At 40.7% G+C, this 15,711-nt stretch overlaps 1 protein-coding gene and 1 pseudogene across 1 annotated transcript in view; one reads left to right on the forward strand and one right to left on the reverse strand.

Moving 5' to 3' along the window:
* The first annotated feature begins 219 nt into the window (after nt 1-219).
* The window catches only part of ST6GAL1 (ST6 beta-galactoside alpha-2,6-sialyltransferase 1), a 133,470-nt gene continuing 117,978 nt past the window's right edge, over nt 220-15,711 (forward strand). Inside the window, exon 1 of the mRNA XM_019752122.3 lies at nt 220-510. The gene's annotated coding sequence lies outside the window, so the exon portion shown is untranslated. The remainder of the gene's footprint in view (nt 511-15,711) is intronic.
* On the reverse strand, nt 15,025-15,279 carry LOC109458441 (small ribosomal subunit protein eS27 pseudogene; annotated as a pseudogene).

The following is a 15,711-nucleotide window of genomic DNA, read 5'->3' on the forward strand; positions in this document are numbered from 1 at the left end:
AGTAGCAGAACTGGCCCTGCTGCCCTCAGCAACCCCCACAAACACTGTCTCCCCTTAAGCGTGGGGTGGGAGGAGGGTGTTGGGGAGATGGGGAATTGTCAAAGACAAGCAGTCCTGTACCCTGCTCAAGATGGTGAAGGTCAAGTGAACATGCCTTGCTGGCTCCTCCCCTTGGGAAGGCTGTGCACTGTGCCAGGTCATCCAGCAGAGGGGCAGACCGCTGGGTGCAAGCAGCAGTGGAGTGAGGGAGTTGAGCCACGCTGGATTTCCTATCTGGGGTCCCTGAGAAGAGTTCTCGGATGAGCCCAAGGCAGACTCAGCACTCAGACACCCGAAACGCGGAGGATAAGTGGGTCAGCCAGAGTTAGCCAGAGAAGCAGCAGTAACTGCAGGAGCGATCACACAGTGGCTGGCTAGGGAAAGGGATATCATCCCCTCTCCCCCTCCTTCCTGGCCGCCCCTCCCTGGAAGTGCTGTTCCGCCTCAGAAACACAACTCCCGCCTGCATAGGTGAGTTTACAGTTTTAAACTATCTTTTAATAAGCCAGAAAGGAGGATTTGAAAGAGTGTGGTTGTAGACAGTAATTGAAAAAGAAAGCACTATTGTGTTTATGTCCCACTGAATCATATTTTAAAATTATGCCACACCCAAACTCTAACGGGACCACCTGCCTGCCTCATATGGACTCCAGAGAAGGGAGGGGACAGCAGGCAGGCACCATCTCAGCTCTGTCCCTCAAACCTAGAAACTGTGGGCTGTGGATGAATGCCAGAACTTTCCCCCTTCCCTTCAGTTTCAGCAATAACAGGGATTGGTTGAGCATTTTCTGTTTGGCAGATAGCATTTTAAATTCTTAATGCGTATTAATTCATGCCTGGTTTAAGGTATATACTAGTGCTCTCCATATTTTTAGAAGAGGAAATTAAGGCACAGAGAACTTAAGTAGCTTTTCAAATCCCTTATCTAGTGTCTTAGTTCCTGCTACTGTAACAAAATATCATAGACTGGGTGGCTTAAATAACAAATATTTATTTCTCAGAGTTCTGGAGGGTGGGAAGTCCAAGATTAGGGTGCTGGCAGATTCAGTGTCTAGTGAGGACCTGCTTTCTGGTTTATAGGTGGCTGTCTTCTCCTTGTATCTTTACATGGTGGAGGAAGGGAGAGGGAGGGAGAGGTGCAAGTTCTCTTGTCTCTTCTTAAAAGGACACCAGTTCCATCATAAGGCCTCTACCTTCATTAATGATCTAATTATCTCCCCAAAGCCCCACTTCCAAATACTATAGCATTGGGGATTAGAGGGGATTAGAGTTTCAAAAAATGAATAGTGAGAGGACACAAACATTTACCAAATGGCAACTGCAAGACTTGATCAGCTAGTTTGGTTCCAAAGCCCTTATGGTCTTGCCTTCTCTACCTCACCGTCTCCTGAGCACTTGAAAATCCTATTCTTTGGCCTCATTGGAGGGTCTTTTTCTATTGTGCATACCTCACTTTTCCAAATTTTGAATTTCTGCTTCTCCTCTGGCCTTCTTCCCACCCATCTCATAAATTGACCGTCGCAACTTCTGCTGGACCTCAGGCTGGTTAGGTTGGAGCAGCCCATGCCTGCTGCCTCCATGACTTCTCCTCTTTCTCTAGACTGCTTTCATCTGGTCAACAGTGACTCAGTTCATATCTTTATATTTGTTGCAATTGCTCCTGCCACTCTTGAAAATCCTGCCTTGTTTTTTTCCGTGACAACCCTCCCTGAGAGGTTTCTCTTCCCCCTGGATACTCTTTTTGTGACTCATAGATTGGTTTCTAGCTGGCTCTCTCACAATGCCTCAATGTTGGTGTAACTCTGAACTCCATCCTGAGCTCTCTTCTCAGGGCAATTCTCTTCCTTCTAATACTCTTCTTTCCCGGGCCTTCAATTGCGACTGCTCTGCACACTCTGTGTACTCAGACAGCTACCCTCTACACCCATAGCCCTTTGCCAAATGGTCTGCTGCACCCGAGCATACCTCAGGCAACCTGAACTCAACATTCCCAAGACATCACCTGTCCTTTAAAGCCTGTTCTTGACATCAGGAGAATAGTTCCTGGGACTGAACCAAGTCTGTTCTCTCTCAGCCCCTACTAGCCATTTTCCATATCCTGTTGTTTCTACTTATTAGTGAAACTTTTGGGTCTCCGGATCCTTTTACACTTAAAAATCATTGAAGATCCTCAAAAGCCTCTATGTATATGAGCTATAATTAGAGAGATTTACTGTATTAGAAATTAAAACAGAAAGTTTGAAATATTTATTTAAAATAACAGTAGACCCATCACATGTTACCATGAATAAAATATTTTAATGAAAATATCCCCATTTTCCAAAACAAAACAAAAAAAGAGAAGAATTGCATTGTTTTAAATTTTTGCAAATCTCTTTAATGTCTGGCGTAATAGAAGACGGCTGGATAATCCTATCTGCTTCTGCATTCAGTCTGTTCCAGTATATTATTTTGGTTGAAGTATTTGGAGAAAATCCAGCTTCACACTGATAAGTAGTTGGAAAAGGGAGGGGTGTCTTAACAGCCTTTTCAGATCATTGTAGATTGTTTTCTTTGATACTACTCCAAAGCACGAGTCCAGTAGATTCTTAAAGGTTGACTGCAATGTGGATGCTGAAACCTTATAACAAACGTTTTGCACTCTTTTATATTAAAGTCTATTGGTCTATTTTACACTTTAAATGGATCTTTTATCCATGCATTACTTTGTGACATTATACATGGAGCCTTTGGAAATATTGTCTCACTGAGTTATGCACATCTTTCACATGTGGTTGCATTTCCCTCCATAATATCAAATAATCATGTTTGCTGTTATCATCACTGTACTAGGGCTCCTGTAACAAAGCACTAAAAACAGGATGGCTTGAAATAACGGAAATATACTCTCTCACATTTTTGGAGGCTAGATATCCAGAATGATGGTGTTGGCAGGGTTGGTTCCTTCTTGAGGCCCTGAGGGAGTGTCTGTTCCATGCCTGTCTCCCAGCTTTTGGTGGTTGGCAGGAATCCTTGACATTTCTTGGTTTGTAGCTGCATGGCTTTAATCTCTACCTCCATCTTCACATGGACTCTTCTCATGTGTGTGTCTGTGTCTATTTATCCAGACCTCTTTTTACGTAAAGACACCACATCACTGGATTTAGGGCCCATCCTAATTCAGTATGACCGCCTCTTAACTTGGTCACATCTGCAAAGGCCCTATTTCAAAATAAGGTCACATTCATTGGTACCAAGGGTTAGGACTTCACTTCATCATGTTCTTTGGGGGGACACAATTCAGCTCATCGCAACCACCTCCTCAGAAATATATGTAAGAACCGGGAAGTTGCCACATTCACAGTTGGGGGAAACAAATTTCCAAAAATTCTAATTTTTGCCTGAACACTCAAATTTTACCATTGACCACAAATACAACTAATAACAAATACTATAACAAAAACAAGGAGCAATTGTTTGCCGTGAAATGGCAGGTTCACCTTGTCCATTCTTAAGAAAATGTCTCCCAAATATTCAAGCATGTCTAACCTTAGTTTATCAGTCATGTTTTTCAGACAAAAATGGTGTTCCGTAAAAGAAAATACTTTTCTCTGAGACAATTGTGTTTCTCTCTGTAACTGAAGTGTTTTATGCGTCCTTGCTCTTGCGTAATACAGAGTATGAAAAAGGGGTGTACTCAAAGTCAAGATTTAATGAAGTTAGTAATTTTTATTGCTTTGTCAAGAATATTTTAAACAGAAATTGACTTATCTTTTTCTGTGTGTGCATGGTGGTGAAGAAGGCAACACTGTTAGTGGATGTTAGTGCCTGCTTGTTTGTGCTAAGACATCGGCAGTTTTATCCATCATTGTTCTTGTATTATTAGGCCAAAGGTTAACACAGTAAAAAAGCCAAATATTGCCTTCACGTTATCGTGAAAATAATTTTGATTTCACAACTTTCCTGAAAGAGCTTTAGGGACCCCTAGTGGTCTATAGAGCACATTTTGAGAACCATAGTCCTAGACAACTTTCCACCTACTCTGCCTCTGCCTTAGGGCCCACCAGTTCTTAGCAGGACTATTGCAATAACCACAACCAGTTTTCTCTCTCTAGGCAGTGCTCCACGCGAGCAGCCATTGAGCTCTCAGAAAGGCATATGTCAGTGGGACGCTGACAAACTTGCCAGTGGCTTCCCACTGAGTTTAAAGTCCAAAGCCATACCAGTTATTTTAATCCATCATGCTGTTTCCCTTGCCTGGAATGCCCTCCTCACCTTTTACCTGGCTAAATCTGACTCTTTAACACTTAGCTTCTGTCACCTCTTCCAGGAAGGCTTCCTTGACTACCTTTTTGGATTAGCAGGTTTTTCTCCTTTGTGTTTCCAGGCCATCGTATACCATATTTTGCCATGTATAATGCACATTTTGTTGCCCAAATCTGTGAGGGAAAAATAAGAATGCATATTATACATGGGTAGAATTCTGTATGTGTAAATGTTTTTTAATTCTTTTGTTTATGCTTATGAGTTAAAAGTGTAACTTTAGAAATCAATAATGATGTCCGTATGCAAAATAATACACTGGAACATGATAGATTTATTGAATTTACGATGAACTTGCAACAAGGAAGAGTTCTTGGCCTTCTATGATGCGTAAATATCGTAAATTTGTTACTGGTGCATAAAATTTCTTGTACCTTGTATCTGTTCTGGTGTTTTGTAATTATTTGTTACATGAAATTTCTTGTACCATAATATGTTAAAAAATAAATGCTAAGATTCCTTTATAATACAAAAACAAGTACCTAAATGTAAACAAATAAAACTTTGAATTAAAAAATTAAAATGAAAACTGTTTTCCCTGAAAGTTTGGGCCAGAAACATGGGTATGCATTATACATGGCAAAATACAGTACTTCTTTTATCATAGCATTTCTAATAACATACTATAGTAGCAATGAATACTAATAATTACCGTTATTATAACCACAAACATTTCTTTACTACTTACTGTCTGCTGGACATGGGGTCAAGCACTTTAAAGGCACCATAGTTCCTAGCATATCCATCACATTAAGACTTCTACTTCTTTAACCCCAGGGGGCAGAAGGTAAGATAAATGGTTAAGTGCATGGTTCTTAAAATCTAGGAGATATGAGTTGACATCTCGGCTTCAAGCTATGTGAACTTAAACAAGTTTCTCATTTTATGTTCTCAAAAATCTTTATTTTTACTAGTGATAAATATCATACAGAAAAGTACAAGGAAGAAAGCAACAAATGACTCTCAAATGCCACTATTCAGAAATAAAATTACTTGTGAGCGTGATTATACATTTTTCCAGGTGGATCTGTATGTTGGATTAATACATGAATAAACAAAAAATTATAATAGGATTATTCCATATTCTATTGTTTAAAGGTAAAAAAATTCAACAAAAAACAACAATAATTAGAAACTAGTGACATGCAAGGATTGCTGAAATTCAGATGAATGTTTCTTCACTGCAAGGAATATTTAGATATTAGCAGTTCCTTCAAACCCCTGTAAAGCACGGCCTCAGCCTGGGCCCAATAGGCTGCATAGTGACCCACAGAAGTACTTTGCTTGGCTGCACACAGTTTTGTTTTTTTAAGAAATAGAAGCTGAATGCCTTGGTGGGGGCAGGTGTGCCCACACTCTAATTTCAGGGATATCTGCCCACCCCTTATTGTTTCCTTCCCGCCAATTTCACATGCTCACCGAGCCATGAGAAAGAGTGGGGGTGAAGTACTTGAGCTGGGTAGCCGGGCTATTCGGGTTTGAATTCTGATTCCATGACTGGCTAACTTTGGGGCTTTGAGTAGTTTAGTTAACGTCTCTGTGTTTCATTTCCTCTTTGGTAAAATGGGGCTAGTAATAGACCCTACTTTATGGGGTTATCAACAGGATTAAACAAATTAATCTGGGTAAAGAGCTTAGAGCAGTAAGCATATGGTAAACACTCAGTAAATGTTTGCTATTAGTACATGCTATCTGGCTCCTGTGTGAGGTTAAGGAAAAAAAGGATTATAAAAACGATTAAGAATTGGAGTTACTATGCTTTCAAAAACATCATATTTTAATTTTAGGTACCACCGACTGATGGCCTACTAGAGAATATCAGACTAGCACTGTTGTACTTCTTCTCACCTCCTTCTCCCCTCCTACCATTTTTGCATTGGTCAGTATTATTTCTTTGTACAGATTATGATGGTTACAATCCATTCTGCTCCATAGCTTCCTCTGTTACTTTGCTTTGATATTTATGTGGGTTTGATGCTCACCACTGGAGTTTTTGCTCCAGTATTTCTATTTCTGGGTTTTTTATTCTGATTCAACTCTTGATCAGGTAGAGCTTATGTTTTCAAGAAGGCTCATGCATACATACCACATTTCTAGAATGCTTGCATAATTGAGAATGGCTGCCATTTGCATTTATACTTGAATGACATTTTGATGGGATGTAATATTTCTGAGTCACCTTTTCTTTGTACACATTGGAACTTTGTAGACATTGCTTCACTGTCCTCTGCCATAAACCACTGCAGTGGAAAATCTGATTTTTTTCACCTTCATAGGTGACTGGATTTTTCTTCCTGGATATCTAAAGACTTCTTTTTTCTTTTACTTTTATCGTTCAACTTAAATTGATAAGCATATTGTCCTGGCATAGAATCTTCCACTTTTAGAATTCAAATTATATATATGCAGACATTTTTATATTGTCTACAGGTCCCTGAGACTGTTCATATTTTTCAATTTTTTTGTTTTTCTGTTCTTCAGATTGGAAAATTTCTATTGATCTACAAGTTCTTTGACTCTATTTTTGTCAAGTCCATCCAGAGAATTGTTAATTTCTTATACTGTATTTTTCAGTTCTAGAATTTCCATTGGCTATTTTTTTTTATTTTTTTTTATGGAGGGCATAGCTCACAGTGGCCCATGTGGGGATCGAACAGCAACCTTAGTGTTATTAGCACCACGCTCTAACCAACTGAGCTAACCGGCCACCCCTATTGGTTATTTTTAAATATAGCTTTTAACTCTCATTTGAGATTTCCTGCCCTATGTTTAGTGAAAGTATATGTTCCTAGAATTTATTGAGCATAATTGTGATAGCTCCCTGGCAATCCTTATCTGCTAATTCCAACACTTGGATCATGCTATGGTTGGTCTCAGTTGTCTTTTCTCTTAAGCCTGGATTATATTCTCTGGTTCTTTGCATATTGAGTAATTTTGAATTATATCATAGACGTTATTTGATGTTGTGGAGATTATAGCTGTTATTATAGCCCTCTGAGAATGTTGATGTTTTGTTTTCACAAGCAGATGGGCTTAGGTGGATTCAAATTGCAAAACTCTGCCCTTTGGAGAGCAGTTCAACTCTTAGCTCAGCTCCTCTATCTCTTAGGCTCTGCTGCTTTGAGGCTGCCTTATGCTTGTGTGGTTCAGGATCTGACAGAATCTTGGTCAGAGTTTATACACAGAATTTGGGCCTCTTTCTCTCTTTGGATCATTTCTTTCCAATGCGCCCCCTCCCTCGCTTACATTTCAGCACACTCTGTTCTCTGGTTCTTAGGCCAGAAGGACTATGGATTTTTTTATTTTTTACTAGAGTTTAACCTCCCCATATAGTGCTGATCTCAGCCTGTTTCTAGGTTAAAAACTACAGAAATAGGTAGTTCACCCCTTGCCAGTACGTTCTTCCAAGATTTGACTCCCTCCAGAGTCTGTCTGCTTCTGTTTACTCTCTTGTGCCTTCAGGTTGTTGTTTTTGCATTTTTGTCCAGAGTTTATAGCTGTTTTTTGTGGAACTACAGAATATGGTAGGTGCTGATTTGTTTGTAGCAAAAGTAGAACTTGCTGATAATTTTTTTTTTTTACTGTTGCATTGATTTTTACTTTTGCTCTTTATTGTGTAAAATATTGGGAGAGAGAGATCATTTAATCCAGAGCCATTTTGCCACCTTTACTCAGAAGTTCTCTTGTGCAAATGTCCTATCCTTCCTGAATCTCAACTTTATGATCTATAAAATGGGGGAAATTGTCCCTTTGTGGAGTGGTGAGAGTTAAATGGGTTAGTGCAGGTAAAGCTTTTTAGCACAGTGCTTGGCAGTTAGTAAGATTATTACTGTTATCTTTAGTGCTAGTATCTCATCCCTAATATAGAGCCTGGTGTATAGTAGGAGATAAATAATGATTATTGAGTAAGTGAATTAGATGCATGAAAATGAAGAAGGAAGAGAATGGACTTAAGAAATGGTGGAATTATAAAAAAACTGAGGAAGTACTTCAAGGTTGGCATTTCTCCATTGGACCTGGGCACGTAGCAGACAGTCAGGCCCATGGCCAGGTAGCTCTTCCCTCTGGCCAGGCTTCTATTACATACGGTTGCTCTTTCTAACTGGTGTGGTGATTCATTATGCAAGCTGAAGCATGAGGCCAAGCCTTCAGAACTGGGTGAGGAGTCTCTTCGACATCCGACTTTTTACATTTTTCAGGAGACACAAGGGAATTTTTTGGGATTCTGGAGCCCGAGAGTAACTTCCCTGATTCGTGAGCATTGAAGGAAATGTCTGAAAACTGCATTTGTTTGGAGCAGTATCAGAGACCAAACGAGCAGCTTGGAAGTGGAGGACGTCCCTCATTGTTCAGACACGACAAGCCTGTTAATGACCTAACTTTAGGGAGGAATTATTCCTCACACTGGAGGGCCAAAGTGCCAACGCTCAACAGGCAGTTACATGCTCCAAAATTATAATGGTGTTTACCAGGGCAAAGGGTTAGGTGTTCAGGCGCGAGCAGTGGCCATGCTTCTACTCATGGTGTCTGTCAGCCACTCTGAGAGCATGGCAGTGTGGACAAGGTCTCAGGCTTGCGAATCTTCTTCACCTGAGAAAAATGCAAGAAGACTGAAAAATATTAGTGAACTGTACACCAAAAAAATAGTTAAAATGTAATATTTTACTACAATTAAAAACAAAAAGTCATGAAGTAATACATTGTCGACAATTTGAAAAATTAAGACAGATTTAAAGAACCAAATTTTGATAACATTTCTGTAATTTCTTTTTATATACAAATGGACTTTTTTACTTAGTTGAGATTATACTGTTTATCACGTGTGGGTTTTTTTTGTAATTTATTATAATCTGAGCATATTTGTCTTTAAGTATTGTTTGAACATATTTTAATGCATTCAAACTAATTCATTTTACAGATTCACAAAATTGTATTTGATTATTTCAGTGGTGATTTAGGTTGTTTCCAATATTTTGCAGAAAAAAATAACACTTCAATACATCTTTAAACATAAGTCTTTGTCTAAAAGATCTTCTGAAAGTCTAAAAATTTTTCTTCTCTTCCTCTTTTGTCCTACTCAGATCTTATGCTTCCTTAAGTGCCTGGCTCATGTCTGGCCTCTGCTTAGAAACCTTCTCCAAGGACTTCAAACTGTAAAAGTCCCTTCCATCTTTGACTCTAACTGCATTCATTTGTTCATTCATTCATTTATCAAATATCATTTGATGGCATATCAAGTATGTATATGTATATGTTCATCAAATATCAATTTCTGTTCTGATAATGAGATTGCTTATATAACAATTATAGTGAGTGCCTTTGAGTACTTACTCTGTGTGGGCACTTCCTAAAGTACTTTACATGGATAATCACATTTCATCTTTACAATGTTATCCATGCTTTACCTATGGGAAAGTCGAGGCACAGAGAGATTCAGTAATTTGCCCAAACTTGTTCAGCTATTCCTTGGGTGCTGTGGCATTCAATCCCAGTAGCTGTGGCTCTGGAGTCCATTAATTGCATTAGCAATTATACATGTTGCCTCAGCTGGATTGTTCAAGGGACTGGAGATAGAGGAGTGAACAAAGCAACTATGCCTCCTGGACTGTGGAGCTTACTTAGAGCCTGGGTGCCCCACTTAGCTCTGGGTCATAAATGTCTTGAGCTGTTTCCTCACGGCTGTGTGTGGGTAACTCTTGATTCTCTATCCTGTAAACTCCTCCAGGGCTGGGGCCCTATCTCCTCTGCTTTGCACCCCCAGGCAGCTTACAGCTAGTACACAAGATTTAGTCAGTAATACCTTTAAACTGATAGGTGAGAGGTAACAGAAAGAGATGTGAGTGGAGACCATGGTTTGCTTTGGGCTCTGTCACTGTGTAACATAGGGGAGTTTTCTTTATCAGCCTGGTGTCTGTTTCCTCATGAGGGAAATGAGATAATCTCTGACATTCTATGAGTGTAGTAAGATCTCCCAGTAATACCTTAGGTTTGTCTCACATGGTGATGAGCAACCACTACTATAAGACTCTCCTGTGGTCTCTAGCTCTCTCATTGAGTCCAAAGCCTATAATTTCAGGGTTAAACATGAGAAAGTTGTCTCCGTTTTGCTTCTTTTTCAATGTGCCCAGATATGAACAGGAATCTTTTAGAAGCTAAAAAGCAGTGCTAATTTTCTCACAGACATGTCTGTTTTATAAGTTAGTTATCTTAGTGCAGGCTGCTATAACAAAATACAATACACTGGGTGGCTTATGAAGAACAGAAATTGATTTCTCATAGTTCTGGACGCTGAGAAGTCCATAATCAAGCCACCAGCAGATTCACTATCTGGTGAAGGCCTGCTTCCTGATTCATAGGTGACACATGTCACTGTGTCCTAACATGGTGGAAGGAGAAAGGGAGCTTTCTCAGGCAGCTTTTATAAGGGCACTAATCCTATTCATGAGGGCCCCACCCTCATGACCTAATCACATCCTAATCACCTCCACCTCCTAATAACACCACCTCGGGCATTAGGTTTGCAACATATAAATATTGGGGTGACATAAATATTCGGTGTATAATAGTGGGTAATTAGTTACAATGTTTAATTTTGAATGGGATTAAAAGAAGAAAGAAGATGAAGAAAGAGGAGTTTTCTTACGCAATGTCATGAACGTTTATGATTTTCTGAATTGGCCCTAAGGTTAGAAAAGTTAGTGGTCTGCCAACTTTTGATTGACTTCACATCTGATAATCATAGGAGCTACCATATTTTCAGTATCTATTTGATACCTGGCACTGCACACAATAGCGTTATAGCTGATTCTTACTGTGGTCCTTCAAACCCTATAGTATCCCCATTTCATAGGCTCAGAAGCGTGAAGAGCCTTCCTCAAAGCCTCCTGGCTAGTAAAATCAAGGCAGCAGACTTCATTTTGCTTGGCCCTAAAGGCTGCTGAAGCACCACTACCTCACAGAGTTAGCTACTGTCTCATTAGTTATTTAGGGAATGGAGAGGCACCTCGCAGAGGCATAGCCTTTTTGCAGTTTTATTAAAGACATTGGAAGGGATCAGAGAGGAAAATGTCATCTAAGAGGAGCAAGTCTGCTTCCAGGTCATAGGTGAGCCAGGAGGGACCCCACCTCCCTAGCCTTCTGATCCTGGGTCCACATTTGGGCTAAGTGAGGAGAGAAGATTCTGAGCTGATTCAGTTCACATCTCTGAATCTATTAAAGGAAGTATCATCCTCATTTGTGGATTTATAGAGTGTTTCTATGATATAGCTAATGCATATTTACTTGAAGAAGTATAAAAACCAAATCTCAGTTATTTGTTTAATGAAAGAAAAAAAAAAATGAAGGTCCCAGAAAATTCTGCAAGTGTCTTTAAGAAGAGTCTTTAAGGGAAGGAAGAGATAATTTGGACTCATGGCTTCCTGGAGAAGCCTAGGGTTGAACTAGGCCTTAGAGGATGGTGTGTTTTATAGGCAGAGTGAGAGGAAAGGGGGCATTTCAGAAGGATGCAAAAGTGTGAGCCCGTCCTAGTGGAAGAAACAATAGGGAGCTGAGTCAGGTGATCCGCACATCACTTTGCCTCCAAGAAAAAACTGATGAGCATAGTGGTGAAAGAGTCGTTTTGAAGTCCTGCCCATGTTAATTCAGTCCCCAGCTCTGCCAATTACAAGAGGCCTGGCCTTTGGCCAGCTATTCAAACTGCTTAAGCCTCAGTTATCTCCTTTCCAAATGTGTTAAATGAAGCACACTACACAGGTTCTTTCTGAGGAGTAACTATCACACAGTTCAGTTCTTGGTTCACTAATTTGAGGAAGTCATTATTATCTCTCAGATCATTCTGGAATATCCAGTTTCTAATCTTAACACGCTCTATTTCACCTCAGTCGTCAATAACTGAGAATTACAATGTCTTCTAGCTCATGCGATCTAAGAAGCCGTAAAGTTCTACCTCACCCTCTGCCAAAAAACTCTGGGTGAAGGAAATGCAGTATCAGAGGTCTGGCTTCACACAAAGCTATCTCAGATGGGTGACATCCTTCTTCACAGCAGCAACACTAACATTCCACCAGGCTTCTGGTCATTCTCTACAATCTCCCTTTATCACTTGATATGTTTTTCTTAGCTCTTTGAAGAGAAGGGCTGGAAAACGCAGTCTAATGATCCCTGACCACTGTGAAAAGTCAGAAAATAATGAGCTGGTCCTGATTCCTCTCTAGGGCTCATTTTGTGAGGCTGGCCCACAGCAGTTTCTGTTTTTCTTTTTTTCTTTTTTTTCCCCCTCAAGTCTTTGGTTCACTCTATATTGTCTGGCTGCCCTGCTGCCCCTTATTAGCATTTACACAGAGTCAGAAGATGTGGGCCCTAGTCTAACTCTGCCACTTCTTAGCAAGGCAATCTTTGGCAGGCCATTTAAGTCTCTAGGCCTCAGTTGATTTATCTGTCCAATAGAGACGAACTGAAAGATGTGTGGGAAAGTGCCTTGGAAGTCCTCTAAGTGAACAGCACATATTAAGGTGGAGAAAGTAAAACCAAGCAGGTGCACTGTGCCCCTTTCTTCTTAACCCAACCATCAGATGAGTCTCAGATTCCGCAATAAAAATCCCTCCTGTGAAGTTCACTCTGAATGTGAACCTACGACCTTTGTATCTACTTTGGGCAAGGAAATGAGTTTCCTAGTGTCCATCCTTCCTGTAAGCTTGAAAAAGGCCTCACAGAGGAACTGACCAAAGAGATGTGATAGATGGTATCCCTTGCTCCCTGGGATTACAGCCCACTTGATGGAACCCCAAGCCAGTTTGATGCAGCCCTTTTAATACAGTGGCATATACTGGGGGTGCCACAAAAATGTGTACAAGTGGGCACTTTGGTCAATGTTGCTCAAGCAGTGGTTCGCTGTAGTCAGAAGTGTCTGGATGCTGATGGTTACCACTTTGAGCACCTGTTGTAATTGCAGAAGTCACATGTGACTTGTATTCATCTTTTGTTATCAGTATATATTGAGTATTATAATTTTAGTACAGTTTTCCTTTCTTAAAATGTGTATACATTTTTTGTCACCCTTTGTATTTCATATAAGCGCCTGTACACCTCATCCCCAAACCCTCACAAACACACACCAATGTTCTGCCTCAGTGGGCCTGGCCTGGTGTCCCTGCCTTCTGGATGGAGTCATCCTGAGGCCTTCCGGTCATGGCTGTGTGGTGTTCTGTTTCGGTTAGAGAGGTGCAGGCTGTTATCACCGTTATAAACCATCTGCTCACTGATTGAACCAGAGAGCTGAGAGCTTTATGGGATCACCAAGGAAGGCTGTCATGGGGAATGCTGCTTTGTTCAGGGGCTACTCCCTGCACTGAACCTTGCTCCCAAATGCCTACTTGATCGTCCCCATACTTCGACCCTAGCAGAGCTGGTGACTGGTTAATTCAAATCATCCATCTCTTCACCAGCTGCTGGCAGAGGAATGCTGTGGCTGTCTGTACACATGGGTTTCTTGTGGGAAGCTACGAAGGTTTTGTATTGTACCCTATATAAAGAGGGGTTAGAAAGCTGAAGTAGCTTCCCAGGAGACATATGAACTTTAGGAACTATCCCAGTGTTGGGGAAATGTGGCCTTTTCCAAATGTTATTGCCCAGCTCTTTGTGGCCAATTAATTCCTGATGACGATAGCCAACGAGAGGGTAGCTAAGACTGAAGCCAGGTCTCAGCTGTCTATAGCTCATAAGCCCTTGGCAAAGGGTCTCTCACGAAGGGCAGTCCCAGGAGAGAAGGCTCCCCTGGCTGTGGAGCACCACATGCTCAGGCGTGGTTGGTAGATTTTTACCCCGTGGAGGAACTTCTCTGGGACAACCTAGAAAGAGACTTAGAAGTAACCCAGGGACTGATCTGCAAATCCTGCTGACCACTGACATTGCTTGGGGAGTGTGTTAGCAGTGACAGATGCCGGGAGCCCTGGGAGAATGCAGGGATAGAATTTATATTTTAAATAATTTCTGCAGGTGTTTCCAAAGGTCATTCAGATTTGGAAATAAAAAATTATTTGGTGCAACTGACCTCATTTCATGAAGTAGTAAAGGAGATGTGCCTTGGCTGAAGTCTTCAAGCTGGATTATGGCAGCAGGGAGTAGAGTTCAGGCCTGTTGCTCCCTAGATCAGTGCATTGTGTACTATGTGGCTTCTCTCATAAAACACCAACTCTCTTTGGGGAGTGATGTGTAAAATACATCTGTAAAAGAAGCACAATAAACAATGGCCTAATCCTTTGAATGTCTAAGTCAACGGAATCAAACACTGGCCATTAGCTTAGTGTAATTAATCAAATGCCTTGGTTAAGCATCCAGTTTTATCACTTCTTGTGTGACCCTGGTTAAGTCATTTACAGTTAGTTTATCATCTATAAAATATGAATACTAAAATTAAGAGTGTCTACCTAACAGAGTTGCTGCAAGGGAATTAATCATAGAATGTTTAAAAAGTGCTTGATGTAGCGCCTGGCAGGGGCAAGTCCTCAGTAACTGTTAGCTATTATTTGTTGAGCATTTACTATGTGCTAGACACTGTACTAAGAGCTTTATGGATGCCATCTCTAATATTCACAGCACTTCTGTGAAGCAGGAATTTTTTTGGGGGGATGTATCCAAAATGTGTTTATTGGGATGGGTCCTCACTCATCTTGATTCAGGGTGCTTTTAGCATTGTTTCCTTCTGAAGGAGCATCCTTCCGTAAGCCTTGCTTTTCCTACTGTAGGCTCACAGAGGACAGTGAAGCAGCCAACACACAAAACTACCATTTGTGCATGGCTAAAGACAGCGGTGATTTTATAGCATCCTGGGCATTTCACATCCATGAAATAGGAACTGGGGCTCTGCACCAGGCATTTCCTCTTGTGTTTCCTATTCTCCTCTTCTGGAGAAGGATGCAGGAGATCCTTAGCCAGGGGCATGTTCATGTGTGTGTGTGTGTGTGTGTGTGGCGGGGGGCATCATCCCCGCAAAAAAGGAAAGCAGGAATTCGTGATTAAGCCTTCCTGATGAGGAGAGGAGGGAGGATTTACTGAACTTCTACTTTCTGCTGTTTTAGTCATTTGAAATTAGGCATTTTGTAACCTCTGTCCACATCGGTGATACATAGATATATGTCATGGAGAAAATATCCTCCTGGAGGTAACGATTGTGAAATTTTTGTAAATCTGACTAGTGCTCCTTGAAAGTGAAGTTGTCACTTGTTCATCTTGGTATCTTCTATTTATTTTGGTGTTCCCTGACCTAGCCTAGACCCTTTCTTGACCCATAATGCTCAGTAAATGTTTGTCAAATAGAAATAAATATCATCTCTTCAAGTCGATCATAAGCCTCCTCCCAAGGAATATTTTCCG

This window comes from Rhinolophus sinicus, chromosome 17 (genome assembly GCF_057876585.1).
Source record: "Rhinolophus sinicus isolate RSI-liver-muscle chromosome 17, RSI-T2T, whole genome shotgun sequence".
Taxonomy (NCBI): Eukaryota; Metazoa; Chordata; class Mammalia; order Chiroptera; family Rhinolophidae; genus Rhinolophus; species Rhinolophus sinicus.